General features: G+C 32.7%; 1 pseudogene across 1 annotated transcript; it reads right to left on the reverse strand.

Annotated features, from left to right (window-relative positions):
* Window positions 1-2,639: 2,639 nt before the first annotated feature.
* On the reverse strand, window positions 2,640-7,541 carry LOC148615809 (stomatin-like; annotated as a pseudogene). The gene is made up of 8 exons (XR_015921945.1): window positions 7,526-7,541; window positions 7,153-7,284; window positions 6,582-6,654; window positions 6,195-6,277; window positions 5,533-5,736; window positions 4,905-4,960; window positions 4,359-4,437; window positions 2,640-3,557 (listed from the first exon to the last, which is right to left on the reverse strand). The product of XR_015921945.1 is annotated as a stomatin-like (transcript).
* Window positions 7,542-18,138: the final 10,597 nt, after the last annotated feature.

Below are 18,138 nucleotides of genomic sequence, written 5' to 3' on the forward strand. Positions count from 1 at the left end.
GATTATTATTGACAATTGTTATAAAACTAACAGTGTTTTTTTTTACATCTGAAACCAAGACAACATCAAGAATAAAAGATATGTGATTAAAATAGCGACCCAACACGAACTACTTTATCTTGTACGCGACAAGTAATAAAGTCTATTATTTCAGAATGTACACTTAATATGTACTATTTCACATAAAACAAATATTTTTAAATACAGATTTCTTAACACAAGATAACCCAGACTATAGTTTATTTTCCTATGATTCATTTGACAACGTCCGTTCAATATACCATGAAAGAAATTTGTGTGCATTCCTTGAGAAATTCAAATATTTACATAGCAAGGGTTCATGGTAAATACTTACCTTTGGTCTGTAACGACTGTGATTTGGTCCCTTACTAATAGATTAAAACAATTAAAGAATATCCTTGCTCTCACATAGTTAATTCTAACTTAGACATCTGAAAAAATCTGAACGTAAACGTTTTTTTTTTTAAATTGCCTTGTTCCTATGCGTCAAATTAAAACATTCAATTTTGTTGGGTTTTTTGTTAGGCTATGTTTTGTGTTTGTTTTTTGTTTTTTTGTTCTTTGTTTGTTTTTTTTTTGGGGGGGGGTTGTTGTTTTGGGTTTTTTTTACAAAAATGTGTTATATGTATCATAACGACTAAAGATAAAGTCAGACAACATCCGCCTTGATTATTAATTATATAGGCTCTGTTACCCTTATCCAACTAGACTGGAAGTGTCATTCTTAATATTGTTTTGAAAACATGTTACGTCTCACAAATATCTGTTAAAGCATTAAAACAAATGTTTACGCATGACGATGTAGTACGGAGACAAAATCATACCATAAGTTCTTGCTCATACGTTTTGATTTCGTCTTCGTACTGAGCGCCGTCAAAAGTGAACTATTCAATATTGACATCAGAACACGTAAAAGTAAACGCTAGAAGATGCATAGACGGTTCAAGCGAGAAAAGTAGCATTGAAAATAAAAGCCGGTAATTAAGGAATTTTTTCTTTTTTATCGAACAGGATATTCGAAATCACTTGGTTTGCGGCAATAAAAGTATAAAAGAGTCCAAACCAGGTTATTAAGTATAACCTGCTCACAAATTAGAAACATTCTCTAATTTAATTTCTAACGGGTCAAAGCCCAAATAAAAATAATTAATTAGTAAACAAAACGTTAATTTGTTTGGGTTTATTTGAATCGCGGGGTGCGGACTAATTGCAGTTAATGACGTCATAATAACATGCCCGGTTATACAAAATATCCTGATTCGCTAAAAGAGAATCAGCCAGAAAGCTTGTTACAAATCAAATTAAATTATCATTTCAGGGACAAAAGAGTGAAAGAGTACTACACAGATAAATGAACGTCACAAACTCTACTTGAAACCATGGTGGACTCAGATGTTCCAGAAGTGAAAACAGTTTTCCTTGAAAGACGCCCACCATGTAAAAGAGGAAGATTACTAGTATCTACGACAGATGTTGGACGATTGTAAAATTGAAAACGGATAATCCCTATTCAGTCATGCTAGACATGTTTACAACCATAGTGCTTTTGAAAAGACAATCTCAGTAAGAAGTAAAATTCTTACTGACTGACTTTGAGAATTAAAATCGTTTTAGGTCATAAATAATAATCAGTGACCATTAATTGTCTCTTCTTGTTCGTAGTGCTTTATATTTATTTATTTGATCCAAATCGTCTTGAACACTTTGTCAACATGGGAGTTGGATGTAGAGAAAATACTAGCAGTAATGACCCGTACTGTTACCACAATCTCCAAAGAATATATAGATGAAACCCATAGATCATTCTATTCTCCTTTGGTCTCTCCACAAAAGACGATATAATTATGATCTTTGTACGTCTATGTATTGTACTCCATTCCAAAAAGAATATATACAAAACGAAAAAAATTTTGGATCCGTAAAATGTACTACCAACCCTCTTTCGAAACTAATAACTTCCAAACTTGCAGCTGTTAAAGACGGTCTTCAGTCGTCTTACAATTCTTGTTTCTTCCATGGTGGTGTTAATTCACTATGGACCTTGGAAGATCTTCTTGAAACCTTTGATTTTTCAACTCTGTATACTACTATTCCCCATACTCAGTTGTTCGTTGTTACTCTTAAAGGATGGAACCCCTAGATACAAATACGTACTATTTGGTATAGATCTCTATAATTTGCTACGCTACTTGCTGACGTATTCCTTCACTCTTATGACACTGACTTTATAGATAATCTTCACCGAATGAATTAACATCGTTTAGCAAGATCCTTCGATCTCAGTTTCCTCTATATAGTGGAGCCCTGTTGTTTGTTTACTATTAATTTTTTGTATATTATTTTTGTTATTTCTTGTTCTTTGTTGTGTGTGTCTATTTTCCCTGTATAGTTATCTTTGGATTTTATTCTTTTGGTTACCGTTAGAATGCTGGTTCCCTTAGTTTGCCGTTATCAATTATTTCTTCTTTAACTGTTTTCTAATGGTGATAAAGTCGCGTTTTGTATGAGATTTATCAAAATTATGTATGTTAAATACGTAGCAAAATCTTGTAAGCAGGTTAAGTGTGGTCGACCTTTACAGTGGTCAATAACTTGTACAGCAATAAGGTAAAATACTATTTTGTTAATACAATATCTTATTTCATAAACTTCAATAAATTAAGATTTATTGACAAAAAATATCAAAAACAGAAATAACAATTGTAAAACATATCTGATTTAAAACGATCAAAAGATTCGAGGTTCAAAGTATTGTCTGGTGATCATGTAAGGTCACAATGTTATCAATTAAAATTCAATGATGTATGCAATAATGAGGGTACTTTGGATTCATTAACTCACAGATATGCACAGAGGATTCTACACAAGTGGAACAATGGGTGTTACCTATTTCAATTTCTTGGTCTTTGTATCCGATATTTTGTCCGCGTAATGAATATGGGACTTCGCATCCGCACTCTGCTGCCGTAGAGTGCTATTGAATGGTCGAGTAAAGAATCAGAATATCCCGATAATAGGGCCTCACACTAATGGGTTTACTTTGGTACTACTGAATAATTCGCACCAAATGTAAAAAACAACTACTTGTAATTCACCTCTATGAAGCCGGTAAATTGGGTACAATTGCCTTGGGACGAATTAGTAAGTAGTTAAGTAATACTCTATTCCTTAACAATAATAAATCACGAAAAATAAAGTCAAGAAAGTGGGATCGGACTGAACTAAAAGAAGGGGAAATACTGAAAACCATTTTTACAATACTAAGCAATGCAAATACCTTTTTATGATTATTTCATATTGTTATCTCAGCCAACAATTTACAATGGTTAAGTAAAACATTGGTTATAGTTTCGTGTGTTAAACATCTCTAACAGTTCGTTTGGTAATGGTAATACAATAGTAGAACTTCTTTTAGATGATATTCTATGTAAAGACTGTATATAACGAAGTTGTATCGAAGCCGGCGATTCGCTGAGTGTATCGGCTGCTTCCTTCAAAGCACGTGATGCATTTTGCTCGCCTTCTGCAGAAATTAACTGAAAAACAGAAACAATGCTGCTTTAAAGCTAACCAAATTGTACTTAAACTAATTCTTAACCTATAATTGCTTAAAAGTTAACTAAATCGTAATTATCTTATTTTTAACATATCATCATTGCACAAAGACGGAAATAATAAGAATAGCATTTAATGCCAATATGAAAATAATGCGACGTGTTATTATGAAATAAAAACCATACCCTCCGTTCACACTTCGTATAAGTGCTCAACTGAGGAATTGATTTAGGGCGAAGTCCTCATAACGGTAATGAATACGAATTTGACCTATATATGACCTTAGGAAGACATGTTGAATAAAAAAACTAAATGTTTATACCTCACGTCTTACAATTTTATTAAGTTATAACGTAAAATAAATCTGAGTTGGTTTAAAATTGTAAAAGGCATTAATATATCAATATATTCGTCCTGCTACAGGTTACACCCGCATCACATTAAACTTGTCGACAGCACACAATTCTGACGTACTAAAGAATGGCACGCCTCTGACACAAATAAGGTGCAAAACAATAGACTCCGTTCATTATTCCTGCCTTATAATATTATAACGGACTAGCATACAACCTTGGAAATATTAAGCACTTATTAAAGACAGATTATTATTTGTGTCAGGTCAAAGACCTTGTAATGATTGTAGGAGCAAATTTTAGAATTGAATTGAGATCAAGAAAGGTTTTAGTTAGAGGTGAGATAGCAATTCAGCAAGTTTAGTTCTAAACGGAAGTTACTGTTGGTAATAAATTGCTAGATATCTCCAAAATACTTGTGAAAATTACCTTTGCGCGTGCTTGTCTAGCAGCTTCCGCTTCTGCTGCCATTGATCGTGTCATATCGCTTGGTAGTTTAATTTCTTTTCTAAAATATATATTTAAATGCATTGTTACACAGTTGTTTTGAAGAACATCCACACTTGAGTATATTGATAGTGTATACTGTGTGCATAATTGTTTACTTATTATATGTAAAATTAAATATTTCATATATACTTCTATACTTTTTATTGTAACGTTTGAATAAATCTTCAACGTAACAACAATTCTGACAAGTTATAAATCACCTTTTCACCACAAACAGGCATAAATTTACATAAATAGGGACTGGTTCGTTACTCTGTCATTGTTTTCTTTTTGTTTTATTTTTAATTCGTTTAGCATGGTGACCACCTCCAGTGTTAAAGGGAGCCAATTGAGGGTTTCATTGCTAGCATCCTGACTGAGTCTCCATTTTAATTTATCTAAGTTTGTTATTGTTAGTTTTGTCGTCTATTATTCCTTCCTTGTCGGTAGTATTTTTTTACGAAATATAAATAAAGATAAACTCACATTTCTATTCGTTCCACTTTGATGCCAGAATGTTGTATCGAGTTGTTTATCTTATTCTATTGAAGATGAAGTAAGACAAATTACTGAGTTCAATTTTAATTGAGCTCCTTATCAATATTACCAGCACAACTTTTACTATTTTATCAATACGCCTATTATGTATATATTGGACTGAAAGCAAGGTTCCGGTCCTACATTTTCTATACTACACAACAGGTTTCAAAAGACACGCATCAAAGAAAAGCTCAGTAAGTTATAAATACTTATATCTACGTTGTTCGTAGTATTATTTATCTAATGATAAAGATGCCTTTAAGATTAGTATTAAAACTTCTTTTAGAAGATGTAAAACTTTTTGTTTACTTTTGGTCATATAAATGATAGTGATGTTTGCTTCTCCATTAGTTGACGCTGTATAACACTTATTATTATTATAAGTACCAAATTTTGTTTTTGGTTCATCATTGTCATGTTTCTTTTTCTATTATATTAAATATTTTTACATGTTTTTATTCTGAAGCTTGTTTATGTTTTAGATATGGCGCATAGTATATCATGGTTGTATTATTATTATTATCATCGGTATTATGAATTAATTTTGTTACAGCATCAACAGAAAAGAACAAACCCTTGTTCTTTTTGCCAATCTTTGCCTGTCGGTAATTATATCATTCATATCTTTTTTGCCCAGTACTTTCCGAAGAGTATTAGCTGTCCATGTACAAATAGAACGGTGGGGTCGTGTGATGTAACATACTGATGAATTAGGATCAAATACTCTACTGTAGACCACAGCATCTATTGTCATGTTCACACAGTCTTTACTTAATACCTATGAGGAAAAACACAGTATTTTAATGAAGGACTAATATTTTTTTTAAACTTTACATTATTTTTAATTTCTTAACGTAAAGGGAATATGCAACACTTATTATAGATATGTCATATTTTCAGACAGATATTAAGAAGATCGTGGCAAAGGGAAGTGTGATTACATGACATAACCTCCCATCCATGAGGATAGTCAACATGTCCCTAAAACTCATTCAACAGAAAAATACATAATGACACAATACGCTATGTTCTTAGAAAAGTTAAGGAAGATAAAACATGAGAAAATCTCATCAATTAGAATATTTACCGCTTGACAGGAGACTTATCTCAACGACAATAAATCAACCTCCAATTATAAAATGTATCAATGTCATATTTATCAAAATTGTTTTGAAAAAAGTTCAAAACCATCAATTGTTTAAACATATCTAAGAAAATAAATATATTTTAACATACTTTTTGTGGCTTAATGTCACTGCACACTATCCGTAAATCATACGTCCGAATGTCATCCACACATGGTATAATAAAAACAATGCCTAATAAAATATCGAATATTTACTGAATTTTAAGTATATGGGGACATATTAGTGTCCAAAAAACTCTCCCTGACCATCACTGCTAACGAGTAAAACAATAACTTCTTCATATTGCAGGCCTTTGATATAGTTATTCATATAGAACTGACTATTCAACCTTTCTTTCAGGCCTTTTAACCAATTTTGATTAACCGTTCGATTATCTATTTATTTTTTATTCATTCGTTTTAATTGGTGTGTTTATACATTGGTTTTACTTTCGTCCTTTTTTTTTCGTCGTGTTTTATTTATTTTGTTTACATACCTGGTCCTAAGGCACCACAAGGTAAAAGACGCCCCAATCTGAAGATGACTACTCGCTCATATTCAGCAACAATCTAAAGAATAATCAAGAGAACCAAGCTTATAGCGGTAATGAAAAGAATGTAATCCTGGGACAAAGACCAGACATGGAAAACAGACATACACAACAAAGGACATGAAGTAACTAAAATCATACATACAAAATAACAAAAGTAAATGAAAAATTCCACTAAAACTGGGAGCATTGACCAGGTGCACCTAAGTAAAGAAATATATATAGGGTAACATTTTTATTTTATTTATAATTAAGCTTGTGTCTAATCAATCTTAATTGGTCTCTGTTTGTTTTTAATTTGTATTTCTTGTAAGAAATGTTGGTGTGCCTGAGTTAATTTCAACAGCGAGACTATAAAGTCTGTAGTTAATCTACAAATAGGCTGATTTACACCGGCATGTTGTATTTACCATTTGTATATATCGTGTGTAGTATGTAAGAAACTGAATTAACATTTCAAATAGATTTGGTTGAAATCACTCATTTATTCTTACTTTAACCATCGATCGTCACCAACCTTTAATGTGTATCCAAGAGAAAATGGGAAAAACAAGACAATCAGCAAGTATGAGGACGATTAGAAACCCACCAGCTAATCCGGGACCCTCATACTTTTCTTTAAATCCAGCTTGACCCGGCTCCTCGTTTGCTACAATGTAAAGATCAAAGAGCAATAGATACACTGTATTTCTCCATTTAATATCTCTAATAATATAATCCGTCATGGTCAGGGCTTGTGTGTATTGAAAATCTGTATATTTGTAGATCCACCCATTTATAAATTAAAAAGCACTTCTCGTTAATATCTCATGTAACTGTAGAATAATTTCTAAATATAAACATATATACATAATGAACATTATTTTGTTAAAAGCATGATTGCACCCTACCTGCTTCAGACTCCATTAACCCTTATGTTGAATATATGTTCCTTGTTTACCTGTCAAGTTAATAACAAGTATAGAAAATCGATCTCTTTAGTAAACAAACTATTTTTAGGCAGTACTGTGACTATAAACACACACACATATATATATATATAGTGCTGCGGACGGCTAAGAATTTTTCAAACTTTAATGGGCCTAGAGGGTATACGGCTATATCGTATTATATTTTAATAAATATGAAATTTCATATTGGCCCTGTTATAGGTCTGTCATATTGGTCGAGGCGGTTGTATTGGTCCCGAGGCATATATTTATTGACAATTTTATTAACCAACTCAATTAGATGATTTGTAGAACAGTTGTTTTCGTGTTTCACCAAAAACATGTAAGTTTGTTTGCATTAATCAGTCTTAAATATCCTTTTTGTATAAAATGAAAGATTTTTTTAGTTTCTGCAGCTTTTAGTCCTGATGATCAAAGTTCATGAAATCCAATTCTAACTCAAAATGGTGGTGTCAAACGACCGGAAGTTATAATGCCGTATTGGCCCTGGTTTGATCCATATTGGCCCTCTTTTTCATACTGGCCCCGTATACGTGCTTTGCTTGAATTCATATCAATTGGTCAGTTTTTGACATATTTTAACGTATTTTGGGTAGTTGGTTAATAAGTCAATGGAAAGATAAATCAATGTGGTTTTTGAAGATTAGTCTTTTCTAATTAAAAAGTGGTAGTTTTCCGCTATTTTGCATTAATTAGAGGAGGAGTCAAAGATTAATCGACCCCAATACACTTTTATAAGTGATTTTAGTGAAATCATTTATTGTAGGTATCGAAAAACAAGTAACATGTAAAGATCATATGTATAGAATTTCAAAAATGTAAAAAAAGACCTTTTTTCCGACAAAAGTTGACTATTTAATCACAGAACAAGTATGCTCCTAAAATTGGTTGCATTTTAGTGGCAGTAAGTGCATTTTCAATGATTAAGAGATAATAAGATACCGTAGAATATTACAATGTATATCTAAGTATTTTTTACTGAATGCCATTTTAGGGGCAAATTTGTTCTGTTATTAAATAGTCAACTTTTGTCGGAAAAAGTTTTTTTTTACATTTTTGAAATTCTATACATGTGACATTTACGTGTTACTTGTTTCCTAATACCTACTATAAATGACTTAAATTACTTATCAAAGTGTATTGGGGTCGATTGATCTTTGACCTCTCCTCTAATTAATGCAAAATGGCAGAAAACTTTACTTATGTTCTAAATTCACTTGTTCAACCGAACATAAATTATTTATGTGCAAAACTCTGCAGTCTACAATCCAAACCCAAGCTACGTCTCTATCACTTTTTAATAAATTAATAAAACACATTTCTGATTTCGTCAGGCACGGTGACCATATCGATTTGATATTTTAATTACATAAACAAAACATATCCAAATAGAATTACTGACCAGATAACATCACTGAAAAATTGGAATCTATCCACAAAACGTCCAATAAAGAAAAAATAGTTGCGGTCCTGCCTAATACACACACTGGCATTACAGAATATCTAAAAAAATAAACAAATATCATGAATAATAAAAATGAAATTGACCTCTCTGTAATACTGTAAATATGTTACTGTGTATGTACGTGGTCACCGCCCAAACCCGATAACTGAAAAAAACGTCATCATCTCCTTTATATACTACCCGCGAAATTCAAACCGGTTCTTTCCCAATATAGACAATATAAACTACGTGACTGAAAAGTACTACGCGGGGAAAGCACATAAATATATCACTTTTCACTTTGATTAGTACGATATTCAAAAAACTACACTGATTATCTTTCCATTGACATATGATATAGCCGTATACCCTCTGAGCCCATTAAACTCGAAAACTAAAGCACTTTTTGATACCTGCCCGCAGCACTAATATACAAACGTCTCGGAATATTATGACGACTCTATTCGCTACACAGGCATCCCTACGAGAACAATAGAGATCGCGCTCTCGTTGAGGCGGAAGAGTGAATCCTGTTGTATATTACCGTTGCTAATGACTTTAAAATTTAGTATAAGACAAAAATTTTATTATTTTCAATTTAGTTTGGGAATATCATTATTAAACATTAAATTATCTACAAAAACTGTATCAAATAATAGAGTAAAACAAAGTCATGACCTTTAATTAAAATGATTTTGACCTTTAATTAAAATGATTTTGACCTTTAATTAAAATGATTTTGAGTAGCGTACGTTTAATCAAAAATGGATCATGCCTAGTGTTTGGTCACAAAAAAAATCAGGAAAAAATAGATAAGTCCGTCAAATGTGTATCTACTAGCATGCCAAATTTTGGATTTTTTTTTAGAGCTGTGATAAAAATGGAAAAAAAGTTTAAGTGAGTTCGGACCTCGAATGCTTGCCGGTGTACACGACATACATTTACCTAAGTTTACCTGTATAATCACGTCAAGAAACTTGTCAACAATTAAGTTCAAGGTAACATGTACTTGTATGTCGGCAAAGTGATTATAGACCGAAAGGGATTTATTAAAACTACTACAAATGTACATCTATTAGCGATATTTTCTCAAATGTTATTAGAGTAATTTATATTATTTTAAAATTTTATTAATTTTGGCTTTTGAGGTGTCCGTGGTAGTGTTGAACATGGCTTTCATTTTAAACGTCTTCGTACGCAGATTTTTTTTCTCCGTCAAAATTTGCAAATTATGTAAAAAATCTGTTTTATCATGATTCTTTTCAAATCTATTGAATTGCCTTAAACAACACTTAGTCTGTGAGTTCAGGATTAGATTTTGTATTTACGTCGTTTGTTTTTGGTTTTAGTTATTCCATGCGTTTTGTCTTCTGGTTTCAGTTTTACGTTTTTATTCTTGATTCCTCTCTCACCATTTTAGTCCCAAATTTCTAATGTTTGTGTTACAATCGAACTAATTCTATGGTTTACGAATTTTAAATCTATGCCGATACACACCCTAGCTATTATAAAATTTTAACAAGATAAACCAAATCTCGTGTAGACCTGAATCTTTACGTATAGCTGACAGCCTGTATCTCACACCTCTTTATCACCAAAAGTATTGAATCTATCATCTATCATGTAAAAATACTATAATAACCACAATTGAAATTCCATTAGGTTTCATCCTTTTTGTTGAAGTTTACTTAAGAAAGCGGGTCGTCTCTGCGTAACAAAAATCAGGGATAAAAATTAACAGTCGCCCAATAGCCCATGGCTACTAAATTTTGAGATGGGCTATAAAATTTTGGATAAAATTTAGCTAACATATAGGAAATATAAAACAAAAAGTATGGCATGGGTTACCAGCTTGTATTTCCTAATTTTTACCCCTGTAAATCACATCTATCGGATCTGCAAGTATAATGCAACCTAATAGTAACCAAAATTCAAATTCAACAAGGAATGTAAAGCTTGCAGTTTTGATGTGACCGTATGAACTTGGGCAAGTATCAACACAGCATTCAAACTGGATCAACTGAACTCTAAATTTTTCATTTTGTTGGTAATAACTTAACCAGGATCATAGCGGAAATCCATGCAGTAACAGTATGATTTCATTTTTCGTTTTATACAGTTGTTGACTTTTTCAAACATTTGATAACTGCGTTCCTTATTATGCTGTTCGACTAGGTGTAACCCATGTTGATCCAATCCACATGAGCTGTTCAATCACACTTATCTGTACTTTCCCTGTAAAATAACATTGGAGACACTTAAAGAAAAAAATGCTATTTCAAAATAAAACTTTGGATTGGGGCTTGGATTTGATGTCAGAATATGATAATTTTATTCAATGAATGAATGAGTAAAAAGTAAAAAAAATCACAGAATTTGGAACTCCTTTAAAAAAAAAAAGCTCCCACTTCACTTATAAAAAATGGTGCCTAACAAAACCTTGTGACGAATTCAAAACTAGCTTTCTGGGTGTCATATGCTCGCAACAGAACATATATTCCCAAATTCGTAACTTGTCATCTTTTGAGAACCCTTCATTAGTTATCACTATATCTTACTCTAATTTTAAGACACCGTTGCTGTGCGACGATTGAAATTAAGAATGAAGCTATAGGACAGTGCATGTACGTTATACATCACCACCTTTGACCCTTTTTCTTTACATTCACATGTATACTTAATAATGTACGTGTGCTGTGCCTTCAAGTAAATTCTATGTTTAAATATATTACTTCTATATGCGACATCGGACGAAAATAAGTTTTACTTTTTAGGAAACTAGAAACACTTACCATAAAATTAATGAACGTGATCCTATTTTGAACCAAGAAATATCATCAGTGCACCACATTCTACCACCAGATTAAGAATTTTTTAAAACTTATCCTACTCCTACAACGTAAGAGGTTGAAATTCCGTTCCTCCATATCCCAACTTCTTACTTCCGAGCGCCATATTGCATAACGCTCGTTCTTTGAAATCGGCAGAATTAAAGTAAACTATTTACCATTTGAAACGTTTTATACAGTTTCTTTACCATAATACGGTAGAAGGTGACTAAACTGAAGAAAAACAAATGACCTACCTGATGAGAAAATCCAGCAATCATGGAAATCCTATGTAAATGCAGTTAAAATGAACTTCATATTTAGTTTTAGCTTTTTGAGCGCGTAATTCCGATTGATAAAATTACGAATTTTAAAATTTGCGAAACGAGCATATCAAATTAACCAACGAATTGCCTTTACCAACTTTAAGTTCGTTTTGTCAAAAATATATTGTATTCCGTAAAATTAGTGACCTAATTCAAAATTGATGGTCATTTTGACAACTGTCTTCATTACAAATGTTTTCTGGATACAAATACTTAGGATTTATTTTTTATCGCTCGATTTCCGGTAGGTTAAACTTTTTTTATCTAAATAAAAGACTTAAAATGTTTTAAAACACGTTAAGCTAATTCACATTTACCGTGGCTTTCAACGTGTCAGATGCTAGAGGTTAGGATGGCACTAAATCAGAAAATAACTTGCCAGACAACCTCTAACATTGCGGAGTAAACTTATCCATCTCATGAAATCCTCGTTTTACGTATCTGTCAAGCAAACGACACGATCCACACTAGCTGTTTCCTATTTACCATACATGCAGAAAGCTCCTTTTACATGTTATATGTTATCAACATGTTAATGTCGTTCATATTCGATCATTTTCCGTATCAGAACCAACAACGGCCTATCGCAGCCATTTTCTATCATGACAGACGAAAATCACAATGAAATGGGAGATAATTTAACTTAGGTAGGTTTCTGCCTGCTCCATCCGATCAAACTGTTACAGGGAAGATAACGTAAGTATAGAAGGGTCTGAAAAATTCCCAACGATGCTAAAACTGTCAAATTTGCAAAGCAAATTTTTGGTAACATCACTAAATGATGGTAAAATTTACATTGAATATTCGATACCTTCTTCAGCATAAGACTAACAATTTTCAAGATCAAAACATAGATTCTGAAGCGGAATTACGCTATGGGTGATTGTACCTTTATCAAAGGCACACATAAGCAAATGATAAAGAATCTGAATGAAAACGAGAACGGGGTGTTTTTATCAAAAACTAGAAATGAATTAAATGTAGAAACAATTATGAAGAATCAAAATTATAGTAGTACTGATTGATGTATAGCATGTAGTGCCGTACCAGCTTTAGACCAAGACCTAAAAAGATTGGCTCCATATCGTATTATATTTAGCATATTTTTTAACATCTGATCTATATAAATCTGTTATAAGCTCTTAACTCTATATTTATATATATAATATGAACAGTTTAATCCTTGGATTTTTTTAATCTTGCCCTTGTTACTACCAGAGGACCTTGTCCTCAGATCCGAAGGATTTCCGAATCAATATACTGTAACTTTTTGTGAATTTGTGTATAATGCAGGAACTTGGTGTAGAGAGGTGCTTATAGAAACATAAAAGGACTCCGGCCAACTTCCTCGGTTTTTTCATAGATAATCACTCAAGTGTTCATGGAATAATTAGGCAATTAAATTTGGCTGATTGGGAAACACCGGGAAAATAGATGTTAGTTGTCAGCCCTTGTAAATGATGGCTGAATTTTTTTTCTCGCTCCTATGTTTACAGAATAATTTGTGTTTCTAAGACTTCACTTAAGCACAACATACTCTACAATTTAATGCAATGCATTGGAGTAGGATAAGTATAACTAATCCAAAAATTATAGCAGTGGCAGACCCTTTAAGTTCGCATTGTGCAATTAACTATGTTCAAGAGGTAATGGCAGTAAACCCTCTAAGACCCATGCAAGACAGAATACAACGAAATGAACAAAGCATAACTAATGCAAAAGCTAGTTTGCATAAAGAGAACATTAGAAATACACCTCGCAAAAGGCAGGTATCTGAATATGACAGTTTTGTCGATGCAGCTTGCAAAAAAGTCAGATCGGAAGATAATACCGACCACCTCCCTCCCAACAATTTGGACAGTGATTCAACACAGTTAGAGAAACTAATCTGTGACATGGGAAGTAACGTCGAGAAAAAGTTTACTACAAAATTCAACACAGTAATTACTGACAGAATAAAAGGGGAGGTAAGCAAGGTCAGGGACGAGATACGAGGCATTGAAAAACAACTTTTTGAAATTAGATTTAAGCTATACTGATCTTGTCCAATCTGGCAAGCCCAAAGATCAGATTTCAGAAACTTATAAAATAGTAATCAATAATTTGCCATATGATTCGCTGAACTTTACTATTTTGACAATACAAAACCAATGTTTAGCTCAAAAACCAAAACTGAAGGACTAAAAAAGTATGGATATGTATATATTGAGAACAATTTACCCCGTGAAAGAAAAATGGTAGATTTTAATAATAGAACGTTGCTGCGTGCCATGGTAAGAACAGAGAATTTAAGACAGTAGTACGTAGGCTGAGATAACCCCCCCCCCCCCTTGCATCCTCCACTCATCAACAAAAATATGATGTTCAGGTACCCTTATACCTCCCATTTAACAATATTTTTGTCGCCAGAAATTAACGTAAGCATTTCTGTATATTTTTTTTGCTACTTTTTATACCACGCTTAGGCAAAAAATATTTTTTTTACGTTTTTTTTTCTTTGAACTTCTTCTTTCTACAGAATGAAGAAAACAGACATATGTATGTATCACCATGTAGCCCATTGTCTCAGCTTTACAGTGGTATCAAGGGAGTTGCGGTAGCACTTAGAATTTTTCGGTAAAATAAAAAAAAAATGTACCCCTACCCCGCCAAAAAAATTGCTTAAATTGACATATTTATCAATGTCAAAACCCTTAGAGTATTTATGCTTCTCTAAAAATTGCCTATTTGGTATTTTCTGTTTAGTATTATGAAAATTTATACTTCTGAGGTTCTTTTGATGATTTTTGACGATTTTCGTAGTCAGAATTTATCAAAAAAATGCTAATAATGGGATTTTCGATTTTTCGGTCAAAAGTCACATAAATTCGACCCTACAAGTTATTGCTCAAATAAAATGTCTTAAAGTTGGTATTACTTGATAGATAATTCAATTTTCTACAGAGATAAACCATGAAAGACTACTTTTCAAGAAAGGATTTTCAAAAATGTTGAAAATATTATCCCTAGAAAACTTGACTCAGTATCGAACAAAATTTTTATTCACAGCATACTGACACCGTAAAACTTATATTTTAGGCGTTCATAATTAAGATAATGATGTTTCCAATATATCTGATCAATTAAGGCGTTTAGATTTTCTTTTTGGGGTTACAATAACTATAAAATCGTAAAAAGGGGAATTTTCAGAATTTCAGAATTTCTTCTACATCACCCGATATTGTTGGGTTTTTTTTAAATTACCGTAGTTCAAAAAAGCTACAGGTCTACAGTAGTTGTGAGAATTACTCGCAAACAATTTCCACAGAGTGCACATGATGAACTGGCTCAAATACAAAATACGGGTAATAATAACTGTCCTTTTCATACAGAAGTGAATACAAAAACACACAATGATTGATTTTGAAGGGGACATGGTGGAACATGTGGACGGAGGGTTTTCACAAGAACCCCAAGTGTAACTAACGGTAATACAAATGCGGGTTCTGGAATATTAATGGGTGGACGCTAAAAGAACGAATTAATTTGTATATCATTGGCATTACATTGCAGAAACACATTAAATGAAAAATAACATGCTAGTTATAACTGGTTTGGTTTGTTTTGTTTGTTTGTTGGGGTTTAACGTCCGAGCAGCAATATTTCTGCTATATTCAGACGATGAAATGAAATAGGGATGGGACACACGGACAATGGGGTCGACAAATTTTGATTGCCACAGGAAATAGGGAGAGGTGGGTAGGGTCGGGCAATTTAGCCTCCTGTGGCGGAGCCCTATGGTTCCTACTCCGGGAGAATACCACAGTAGGGTTCTTTAACGTGCGAGGAACGTGGCATATTTCCCAACACGGTGCACCACTATGGTTTGCGGTCAGGTTTTCCGTATTATAGCCTGACAACCCTAGCATGTAACACGCCAGAGGTACTCCATTCCACCACCTGGGGCACACATCCCAGTTGCTCTGTGGGCAGAGCGCCCTAGCCCCCGGCTAGTGTTCTGAGCACTATTTAGTCGCCTTTTACGACAAGCTTAGCGCTGCTGCAGGCCTATTCTTTCCACACCCGGACCTGCACGGGGCCTAACTGGTTTGGAAATAACCGAAAACAGATACATGTGCGGGCAAAAATGGTTTGGGAGGAGTAGGTCTACTTGCTAAAAAGGAGCTGCTGAAAACATTTACAATCAGTATAGATGATTCAGAGGAGGGAATCTTATGGCTGAAGTTTGCGGTAAAAGTAAAATCTTCAAATATATTTTATGTTTGTGTATGTTAATGGAGCAAATTTATACCACTAGGAAAATTATTCTGTTTGTGTGGAGATTTCAACAACCGCACGGGAGATTCAGTGGATTATATTCCAGGAATAGATCAGCTTTGTGAAAGTGATATAATTGATTTCACAACAGTTATTTCAAAATTTTAAGTGAATTTCTGTCATTCTAATAGTTGTTGTGTGTTAAATGGAAGAAATACATTAAGTAATGATTTCAAATATGTCTCAACAGGTGGATTTTCTGTGGTCGATTACTGTGACGCTCTGTTTGAAAGTTTGATATATTTCCAAGAATTACAAGTTATTCGAGCAAGTGTGAGATCATTCTGTGTTGGAGATTTGATTTATTTGCAGATCAAAATACACATTCTTATATTTCATGTAATGTAACAAATATTCCTGATAGCTTTTGAACAAGTATAGTGATATTTTGAATCAAATAAATATGTGTACTAATTTACAATATTATAATGGTAGCCAAATAGAACGATCTATAGGGTAACTTCGTTAAGTTTTTACAAACTGAAATGAAGGACAAATTGAATAATAAAATATTTATGGTACAAGCAATCAAAAAAACGCCTAAGGAAACCCTGGTTGAATGACAGTTTAACTGATTAATGAAACACTGTGTGCAAAGCAGAAAATGATTATGTAAACTGTAAACATGGTTCTCAAAGACTCATTTAACTTTTTATTAAAAAGGACAAGGATTTTGATAGACTTGTCCAAACGACTTGATGAACTTATAAATGACATTGATCCAAAACAGTTCTGGCGACCATTTGGTAAAATTTGAATAGGAAATGAAAGATAATCAAACATTCCTAATGAGATTATTTTAGATGATGGTACTGTAACTAACATTTAGATTTTGTATTTAAGTAGCCGTCCTTGTAAGAATCATGCAAATTCTGCAAAACGTGATACATCTTAAAAAAGGCTACATATTTTTATTTTTGTTATTAAGTTGCTTTATAGATCTATATGATGAAATGTATAATTATTCATTCCAATCTGTCTGCTGTTAGGAGATAATCCACATTGAAAATACAGCAGTTTCTATTGTATTTTACTGTCATTTACAGAGTTATCTCCCTTAACTATGAATTCCACAGTACATTCTATATAATTTTTATCTTCTAAGAGCACGGGTTATATAAAAAACCACATGTCAATTTCTGTTTACTATAACAATTTACTATAACAATTTAAACAAAATATCAAAGATAATATGTAGGCTTTCCAACCATGAATCACATTTTGCATGATTCTTAGGTGAAGTACTACTTAAGTTGCTTTAAATAAGTGAAAACTAGTTTTCGGGGCTTGCTAAATCATAATGAAAATTCTGTTACTTTTAATAAGTTGATATTAAGAAGAATATTATTTGTGAGAGCTTGGATAATCAAATATCTATAAATGAGGTGTATAGGGTCGTAATGAATGCAAAAAATGGTAGATCTCATACAAGCTGAATTGTGTAAGAATATTTTCGTTATATCTGTATTGTATGAATTATTTAATTTATGTTTTCAATCTGGTAAATTACCTAATGTGTGGAATAGGGGTATCATAACCAAAATGTTCTACACCAGATCCTAGAGATCCTTTATATCTTACAAGGGGAACAACTCTAGCTCCTTTTGTATATAAGATGTTTTATAGCATTCTGAATAA

Source organism: Perna viridis, chromosome 5 (genome assembly GCF_037379345.1).
Source record: "Perna viridis isolate PV_CMFRI_1.1 ecotype Kerala chromosome 5, ASM3737934v1, whole genome shotgun sequence".
NCBI classification, from domain to species: Eukaryota; Metazoa; Mollusca; class Bivalvia; order Mytilida; family Mytilidae; genus Perna; species Perna viridis.